The sequence below is a fragment of the Mustela putorius genome, unplaced genomic scaffold (genome assembly GCF_011764305.1).
Source record: "Mustela putorius furo isolate JIRA1106 unplaced genomic scaffold, ASM1176430v1.1 tig00003927_pilon_pilon_pilon, whole genome shotgun sequence".
NCBI classification, from domain to species: domain Eukaryota; kingdom Metazoa; phylum Chordata; class Mammalia; order Carnivora; family Mustelidae; genus Mustela; species Mustela putorius.
This window is the reverse complement of record NW_025422072.1, coordinates 4,196,780-4,207,344: the sequence shown is the minus strand read 5'-3', so window position 1 is coordinate 4,207,344 and position 10,565 is coordinate 4,196,780. Positions and strand designations below refer to the sequence as shown.

General features: G+C 34.2%; 1 pseudogene; it reads right to left on the bottom strand.

Moving 5' to 3' along the window:
- Positions 1-7,568: 7,568 nt before the first annotated feature.
- LOC123388942 lies at positions 7,569-10,316 on the bottom strand (annotated as a pseudogene).
- Positions 10,317-10,565: the final 249 nt, after the last annotated feature.

The following is a 10,565-nucleotide window of genomic DNA, read 5'->3' as shown; positions in this document are numbered from 1 at the left end:
ACAATGAGGTACATTTGCATTTGTTTTTGGTTCATTTTGGCAATGAAAACTATGAGTCAGAAAACACAGTCATATATTTGCTGACGGAAATGTAAATTGACAAAAATATTTTGAACGACAATTTAGAAATATGTATCAAAAGCCTTGAAAAATAAACCTCCCAACTTGGAGTCAGCAATTATTTTTAACAAATTTATTCTGTACAAAAGGAGTGAAAGAATGAAGGAGGTATATAAAAATATATTTCAAAAATTATTTGTAACACTAAACTATAAACTGAATTTCATTATGCTTAAAATTATATATAATAAAAATAATTTTTTTGAATGAATACTTGATATTTTCTTTTTGTACTTCAGATGGTTTACATAGCAATACTTTAGTGGTTCTTTTTAATAAATATTTGTTTATTTAATGTTTACTTTTATTTGGGCAGAAAGCAAATAATAAGGAAGAAAATTGATATATCCAAATATGCTATATATCTCAAAATAAAATATAAAATATTAAAATATTACCCATTTTTGTAATAGTGCTCGATTGCTCATTTTAGGAACCAGAAGCCAACTTTCAAATCCATATATAAAAATGAAATAGGGAAAATTGCTATATTCTTTATTTAACTTAGAAAAATGGTATGTAATATGACCAAAAATAAAGATTATTACAAGTTACACAATATAACTTCTAATATACAAAGACATTTCCTGTAAAAAAAATCTGTAGCTAAACTGTGTTCATAATATCTAAAATATTCTGGTGAAATAATTTCACATTTTATTTTTAGAGTGTGACTCATCTATTAATATCAGGAAATTTCCACTAAATTTTAAAATATTTATCCTTAAGTTGTATTAGTTATTAGGCTGATGCTCAGTTAACAAAGTCATGGAATAGTAATCCATGCAATTTATGAAAATTTAGAGGTTTTGCAAATTTTACAATAACTGATTCTGTAATTTTTTTTAAATATGGGCTTAATATAGGTGCTTATGAAATGTAAGTGGATTTGTGTTTAAAACCTGAGTATTAACAATAAGAAAAATATTAATTGGTTTGGATGAAGCAAATTTAATATCAGTATGGTATTCCTAATTCAATTTTATAGTTATTAATATGGTTTACAACAGAATCATAAAGGAACATATACACAGGTGATTAAGCATAATTTCTAAAAAAATCTAGAAAATAAATTGCTATTATCAAACTTTAAAATGACTTAAAAAGATGGGATTTTCAGAATAAGTTCTTGACTTCCTGTTGCTTAGCCCTAAAGGAATTACTGCCCATCACTTAACACACCCTTGTTGAGTTACCATGACTACCATTGCTCTGGTTACCATGCCAAAGTGTTCTTTGTTATTGATTCAGGAATTTAAAATTTCAAACGTAGAATTTTCAAACATAGAAATCATTTAATCCAAACATCAAATGTAATAAGTGAAAGAAGAAATCCAAAGCAACAAGAAAGAAACAGTTTTAAAAAGAACAATATATAGGTTAGACATATGTGAATATTCCTAGCATAGCTAATGTAGAACTTATTAATAAAAAATATACAAAAATAAATATTAAAAATATGCAAGCCATGAGAAAGAAAATTCATGTCTTTTTAACATATAAAGAGGTGCTCGATTTTGGTAGTTTTCAGATTAACTGTAAGTTAAAACAAAAATGATAGATTAGCTTCATCCACCTAATTGGCAAATACTTAAGCACCATTCAAACTTTACAAAAAATGCAGGAAAATAGAAACTCTCACATATTACTAGTGGAAATGTGAGATGCTGCACACAACTTTTTTGAAACAGTGGGCATTCTTTTGTCATAAAAATAAACATTACTTTTAAAAAGCTTCTTTGACTATTCAATTCATATATTCATATAAAAGCACAATTATAAAATAGCAAATGCACAAGTTAATCATTCTAGCATGTCTTGTGGGGCCAAAAACAGAAACAATGGAAACGTTCAGGAGAAGGGGAATAGCTAAATGATTTTGGCATGTATATGTTATGTGATATTTTACAGATATGAAAAATGTTGAATTTAATATATACATATTGAGTTGAATAGTTTTCTAGGATACATTTTAAGGGGAAAAATCAAAGTAAAGAATAAACATTGTTGTATGATCCCACTTTTTTTTAAAGAAACAAACATTAAAAATGACTATAAAGCTTTATGATTTTGTGTTTGTGAATGTTAACATGAAGTATGATGAAGGTGAATGTGTATGGATAAGAGTAATCACATTTTCTTTTTTTTAAATGTTTATGAGAAAGTTTCTTAATAAACAATGACTCAAGAGAGTAATGATTCTACTTTAGTTATGACATGATCATGATGTGGGTCAAATTATTTTATATCCTTTTGCTATGAAACCCCTGGAAGTTCTAGCCTAGGTAATTAGCCAGGGCATAGCTGAGCACCCCCAAAATCAAAGAATGCCAATAATGAAGAGGGAGATGAAAAGTAAACAAACGATTGTGAGCTTACAGTCCTATCCACTGACATGAGTAGGATAACTGTGTATTAACTGCCACATGGAGACCAGAGGAATAACACTGGAATTTAAATAATCACATAATACTGTGACCATGAAAGGTATACATTATGTGAAAAGTAGGACTAGGAAAAAATGTGCTCACTATTACAGGGACATATACAATACCATGTGTGTCTCTGCCAGGCTTTTCTGGGTATTTAATATTATTGTACCACCCTAATGCAGGTTTGAAATTAGAGTTTGTATGACGTATTTTATAAAATCTCCAAGCCAAATAATTAATGCAAAAAGAGATTCTCTTGTGATACCTCTTGTCAACTCAAATAAAGCAAATGTAAATGAGAATTTTCATATCTAAAGATGAAGATTCCATTCTTCCTATTCTTGTTCCAATAATAGAAGAAATTAATCTATGAAAAACTGGGAAGTTTTTCAGAATTACTTAGAGAATGAATGAATTCCTGTTTGAGTAGTAAGAAATATAAAAATAAGATAAAAGAATATGATTAAGGAGTGGAAATCTATTTCTCATTTTCATTCTATTTCCATCCAGGAAATGGGAAAATTAAAGAACAGGAATTCAAGAAGAAAGTTTTCAAAGGAGAAGCTAAAATAGATGTGTTAAAGAAATCTATATATAAAATGTATACTGATCTATTTAAGATATGCATAAAAAACTTTTGGTTAAAAATGACAATTAAGTGCATTGGAGCAAAAATAATTTCTTTTAAATGTGAAAATAGGACTAAGAGTAAAGACATTCCAAACTAGAACTTTTTCACTCTACTCAAATTTCCTACAAATTCTCTACATTTTATTCTCAGCACTTGATGTTTTCATGACTTATGGGGAAAGGAGAAAACATTAGTCATGAATTCTTTCAATATCATGTCCATCTACTTCCTACTATAATTCCTTATCTCTGGTTCAGAGAAAAAGCTATACTATCTCTTGAAGAAGACTAATCACCTGCACAACTGCCATTTTACTCTTAATATTTCTTCACAAATTACTTCATTACATGTGTGATCCCATTAGCAACATGCATAATTCCAAGTTAGCTCTCAGTAAGTTGCTACTGAGCAAAGCTTATTTGGTTCTCTAAAACAGACAGTTATACCACTGAGGAGAAAGGCAGATTTGAAGCTAGAATTTGAAAATTGAAAAGGATAAACCAGCAAAATATTAGCTGGGGAATAAAGAAGATTAAAAGAATTCTCTTCCAAAAACTGATAAACTTTAATAGGATAGAGTCATTTAAAACATTTTGAAGTTGCACGAAATAAAATTGTGTCAAATGTAATATATTGCACAAAATATAATTCTATTATCCCAACTCACCACAGATTTATGTAATATAATGCATATTAATAGAAGAGAACAAATTGGAGGTTAAAACAATAACAAATATATTAATAGAAACTTTTTTGAGTTTCATGATGAAAATTAATAATTGTCAACATATGGTAAAATTTTCTGATTTAAAAGTGTGTCCAGTGCACTTGGGTGGCTTAGTTGGTTAAGCGTCTGCCTTCAGCTCAGGTCATGATCCCAGAACCCTGGGATTGAGTCCCACATCAGACTCCTTGTTCAGCGGGGAGCCTGCTTCTTCCTCTGCCTGCTGCTCCCCTGCTTGTGCTCACCCTCTCTCTCTTTCTCTCTCTCCGACAAATAAATAAATAAAATCTTTAAAAAAATTTAGAAGTATGTGTCCAGTGTGCCCATATTGCAGATAGCTGATCACATCACAGGGACCTCATTCATTCCCATCATTGGCCTTCTTTGCCAGTTTACAAATATACCCTTCAATTTTAGACACATGAGCTATGGACCTCACAAAATGTAATTAATAACTTTCACTCTTAGTCCTCCTCACTAGCCAGTATTTGGGGAGATGAGTGGGTAGAGCGGTTCCTGTGACAAATGTGCCACACACAGATAGACAGCATTCATACTTTATCCTCAATGACTGAACTGCAGTGCCTGAGTCCTCCTTCCCTCTGGAATGTTCTTTTTTCTAGAGTATCATTTATTTTCCCAGCTGTGTAAAACCTTTTATGTTGCTGAGGATAATTTCTATTTTGAGGATTAGTGATGATTCAGTTTCTAATATACCAAATATCATTATTAATAATCAAATAATAGTGATGAGGGGTATCATCATGGATTCCTTTAGTGGTGTTGTTTTGTAAGCTTTGGTGAGAATGACTGCCCTACCATTGAAAATGGTGATCTTTCTTAGCTCTTAAGACAAGAGAATAAGGCATTTATAATTTTTTTAAATTATTTTACTGCTAGTTGGGTGGTTATGGCAATTTCTGAAACAGTGGTTTTAAATAAACCTTTCTTGTTGCTTATTCTGTACATTCAGTGAAATATGCTTTTAATAAATGCAGAAAATTACTTTGCAATACTTTCAAATGTAAAATTTTATATCAATTTTGAGGAAATATTTACCTTGTGGTACCCTACCTGTAAAAAACATTAAATCGAGTTTATTTGAAAGTTCTTCTTTCATCCTGTGCAGATGCCTATAGTGCAATAGAATTAATGAACAATAGAAGACTATAGTGCAATAGAATTGTTTATAACGTAATTAAACTTATTCAAATCAATCTTATCATTTTGGTGCTTTCTTATTTATTAAGATATTAATATCTGCATGTACCTTTAAAAAGATACTGCTTTAGTAGTGCCTGGGTGTGCCAGTCAGTTAAGTAACTGACTCTTGAATTTGGTTCAGGTCATAATCTTAGGGTCCTGAGATAGAGATCCACACGGGGCTCCACATTGTTTCTATAATGTAAAATGTGTCTTAAATGTCTATTACTGGGGGTCCTAGGTGACTCAGTAGGTTAAGGAACTATCTCTTGATTTTAGCTCAGGTCACAAGCTCTGCATCAGGCTTCATGTTAGCTAGGGAGTCTGCTAGAGATTCTTTCTCTCCCTCTCCTTCTGGACCCCACCCCCACTGACTGGCTCTCTCTCTCAAATAAATACATAAAATTCAAAGAAATGTCTGCTACATATGTTATGCTGTTAAATATTTTGTTATGTGAATATCTTCTATAATAACCTTTTCAGGTTTTTTTTCATAATTCTCTGAGGATCAAATCAAACAGTATATATGAATATGGTTGAAAAAATGTAAACTTTTTGTAAGTAAATTATTTTATTATACAGGGGGAAAATATCATAGCTTCTTTGTGAAACTATAGCTCTTTCATATAAATAGAAATGTGAATTATGAGGTGAGGGAACTGTTGAAAGACTGTGGGTCATAGTGCACAGATTTAATGATACTCGTTTGACATCAATTTCTATTTACATGAGTGCTTATTTTTTTTATTTAAATTACACATTTACAAGATTCATGACCTTCTCTTGTTTTTTACCATTACATTTTAAAAGTCATCATTTTCTAACACGTGCATTGTATCCTTCTCTTGTTGATTCAAGCTATCGGTAACTCATATTAAAGGCTCTGAGAAGCCCTATGGGATGTTGTATTTAAATAAGAATTCGTCAGTATTGTTTTCCTCATATAAAGTATTCCTCAAAATTTTGGAAAATAATCTCAAAGTATTATAAAACTAGCAAATAGACTGTGAACAATTAATGAGGTGGTGTTTGGTGTTTGTGTGTGCAGCAAATTTTAAGAAACCAAGACTCACAACCATGGTTCAAATCCTATGTTAGTCTTTAATTTCTACATTCTTAAAATAACACCAGTAAGTCCTACCAGTAGAAATACTGAGATGATACAATGAAAATGGGTTTAAGGTCCTTTGCAGGGTAACTTGTTATAGTAAAGTTATCCCTCATTTCTTAATGACAAAAATCTCCTGTAAAAATCCTAAAAGCCTGATCTGAAAAACAAGATTCATGAGAAACAATCTGGTTTACAAGAGATTTTAAGGATATTAATACCCATATGGGAATTTACCATCCTAGAGCATAATTGTTCCAGAGGTCCAAGAACAGATCTACTTATCAAAAACAGCAGATACGGTCCAAGGTTATAAATCTGGAAAATAAAATAAAAGCCAAGACCAGTTGATTAAAATAAAAAAATACACACACACACACACACATATATTTAAAATATGCTAAATATTTTAAATATATTAAATTTAATTATATTAACTATATTAAAATATATAATTATATTTCATATAAAATATAATATAATGTAAAATTTATGATACTATATAATAATACTATATATATTATATATTTATAACTAGAGTCAAATTGAAGCACTCATGTTGGAATATATATTTGATTCCTTCTCTTAGATATATCTTGTGGTAAACCAATGTATTAGGGTACATTTATCAAGTGAGCATAAAATCAGAACATTAAATTCAGTTAATTAATTATAGGCCAGGAACTATGGTAGTTACATGATTTAAAATACAATCTTTTTAGATTGGAGTGATCTTTTGTAGCCATTTCTAACAATATAAATTATCTTGTTAGTGGCTCCAAGTAGTTTAACCCATTGAACATGGTTGCTTCAATAATGTACATAATTTAGGTGGACATCTCAGAGATTTGTCTTTCACAGTCTCATTTTTATATCTTCTTAAAACTTCCTAACCCCTCTTGTGGCTAGCAAACTCCATGTCTTTCTTCAGGTGTGTAATGTGTTCAATCTAATCCTGTTTTGCCATCTTATCTCTGATATTGAGCTTATATTTTTGCTTTGACCTATCAAAAATTAAGCTCATGGGCCCAACTTTATAGAAGATATGATTTCTCTTTTCTTTCTTTTTTTTTTTTTTTTTTTTTTTTTTTTTTAAGGAAGCAGCAGGCAGCTTGTTTGCTCTGGCCAGCAGCAAATGACACATCCCGGCCCCCAACCACACAACCATGGAGGGGATCACATGGAGGTCAGGCAGGGGAAAGTCAGGCGGTTAGCACGTCAGCAGCGTTTGGGGGGCGCCCAATGAGGATGAGAGGTGTCTCTGATTCTGTGTCTGTGGTGGGAGGGGCTCTGCCGGTTGTCCGACCCCTTCCTTTGAGAGTCTGTCTCAGTGACCTTCCAATCCCCTGGAAACCACAGCACCCATCACCATGGATCCACCAGCAGGTCCCACAGCCGGGTTCCACTGGAGTCAGATAAGTCAGCAGAGAAGATGCTGGGGGCTGGGGAGCCACAGCCTAGCAGGGGACCCCCACTTAGAGCCTCCAGCCAGTCCAAGGAGTCTGTGGGGCCCCTGGGAGAGGGGGACGGGAGTTTGTGGGGGACGGGAGTGAGGAAGAGAAGACAGATGAGAGGCCTTCGGAATCCGGGGAGGAGGACAGCACGTGGAAGGAGCCGGGAAGTCCAAGGGGATGGGGGGCAGCAGGTCCTCAGGCTCCACCTGATCCTCCAGGATGTCATCAATGCCCCGGTTCGGAAGCAACTGCGCCCTGCGGATGGCCTCCTGCAGCTCCTCCTCCAGAGTCAGGGCCGCTGTGGGCAGTGCCCCGGGAGGAGTCGGTGCTGGAGCCGCAGCCACAGCCTGAAGTGGAGTCAGAGCCGGAGCCGAGGCCAGAGTCGGAGCGGCCTCTTTTCTTTTTCTTCTTCTTTTTTTTTTTAATTTTATTTATTTATTTGACAGACAGAGATCACAAGTAGGCAGAGAAGCAGGCAGAGAGAGGGGAGGAAGCAGGCTCCCTGCTGATCAGAGAGCCCTATGCGGGCCTTGATCCTAGGATCCTGAGATCATGACCTGAGCTGAAAGCAGAGGCTTTAACCCACTGAGCCACCCATGTGCCCCCACTGATTTCTCTATTCTAAGTGAGATATCTCACATAACCTCAATGCCAACATTTTTATTGTCAGAAAGTAAAACAAATGGGATGCCTGCTGAGGAGGTGCAGTTGGTTAAGCATCTGCTTGGATCAGGTCATGATCCAAGCTTCCTGGGATCAAGCCTCACATCAGGTTCCCTGCGCAGTGGGGAGCCTGCTTCGCCCTCTCCCTTTGCCACTCCACCTGCTGGTGCTCTCTTGCTCACAAATAAATGAAATCTTAAAAAGATATACATTTTAAAAAGTAAAACAACTGAAGACTTTCAAAAAGAAAAAAATGAAACACTAATTTGCCTAAAGCAGCTTATATATAAAAGATGATAGTTGGATGATGATAGATAGATGATAGATGATAGATAGGTAGATAGAGAGGGAGGGAGGGAGGGAGGAAGGAGGGAGAAAGGGGAGAAAAAAGGGAGCAAGGAGGGAAGGAAGGAAAAAAGGATCATTATTTTGCCTATACTAAGAAAGAAGGTGCATAAATGACTAGGTGATTATCTTAGAATGTATACAATTTATGTAAACTCAAGTCCTATACATATAGTGCAAAGGTATTTGGGATAAGTTAAAATGTATTGAATATGGGATTACATATGTGGGGTATTATGGGACATTGGGATTTTTCTATTGAATTTCCGTTTACTACTGAAAAATTTCATGTGGGATTTGGAATTCCAAAGGCCTAATACTACTATGTTTAATACTCCAACATTTCTAGTCTTATTTGAAATACAAATTATATAATTCCTGACTTTGTGGTAATAGAAAAATATATTCTCTGTCTTTTAAAGGACAATTCCACTCCAGTGTTACCACGTAAAATATATTTGCCTCAGCAAGAGTTTTCTATGAAAGTTGCTGCACAGCTGATCACCCATCTCCCTTGGAGTCAATTATTTTTAAATTTCCAATCTGGATTTAAGCCTAGTCATTGTGCCAAAGGGATTTTCAATAGAGTTTGTAATGACTTGTTACTTGTGCCGAGATTTCTCAGGCAACTTTGATTCTGCTTGATCTATTGTTGCATTTGATTTTATAGATCACTGAGGAATATACAACCACTTCTATCACCATGTGTAACTTCTGAATTCTAATCTAACTTGCCTTTGCCCAACAACTGTGTTGGACATACAGAGTCACGGAGTATGTGTTCTTCTTAGGGCTCTAAATGCCAGTGCTCTTTAAAATATAGACTGAGAGCTACTTTGTCTAAATAAATATGTTTAGAATGAGTTGGGTTAGTATTGTTTAGAGGATAGAATTGTTTCTCCTTGTCTATAATCTCCTTGACAGATGTTGGACTATTGCCTACACTATGCTGGGTTGGTAAATAAACTGCTGTTGTTTTCATACTAAAATCCTAGAGGTTATGTTAGATCACACTTTCATGATGCACCTTAATGCAAAACATCTGTTTCACAATCTACTCTCAATCACCAAAGGTATAAAGAATATTAAGTTTCTTTTTCTCTCTGACTCATTAGCTTACTGATGAGCATTGTTATATGCAACCATAAGGAATGCCTAACAGTAAAAAATATAGTCCTTAAGGCAGTTGAGATAATTAAAACAAACAAACAAACAAACAAAAACAAAAACAAGCTTACAAGGAGCCTTAGTTTCACAATAGCTCCTATGTTTTATTCAGTATCTTCTCTCTTGGATCTCTATTAAATACCTACAGCTTTGAATTAGCTGTCTTCCTTTTCCTCATCTACTCTTGCATGTCCCACAATGGGTAACAGAGTCATTCATTACTTCTTGCAAGATAATGGGTCTGGTAGTATAGACAAACTTATGCAGCTTCTAGAAAAATATAGTGCTCCACATTTTTACACCTTAATCCACCTCTATTGGCAAGGACTTTCTCCATGGCTTTCTCAGCCTAGGAAGTCTCCTTAGGCTGCCCAAAGTCAAACTTTTAAAGCACAGCTTATGAGACTCACTACAAAATGGTTCTTGCCTACCTCTTCAACTTCACTTTCTGCCACTGCTCATTACTCATATCCTATTTGGGAACAACTAAATTGTAGTTCCAAGAAGATAATGTGTCATTGCTCACCTTCATGCTATTTCTTAGACTTTACCATAACACCAAGGTCAATTTACAAGATCCTCAGATGATTTCTATCGTACTGACACTTGTGGAACTTATCCCTTTGAAATCACCAGTGGATTTGTTGTTCTTTCCTGCTATACTGAGAATACTTGAAAGTGATGATGTCCTTTTGGTATCTGTTATTCCAACTCCTGG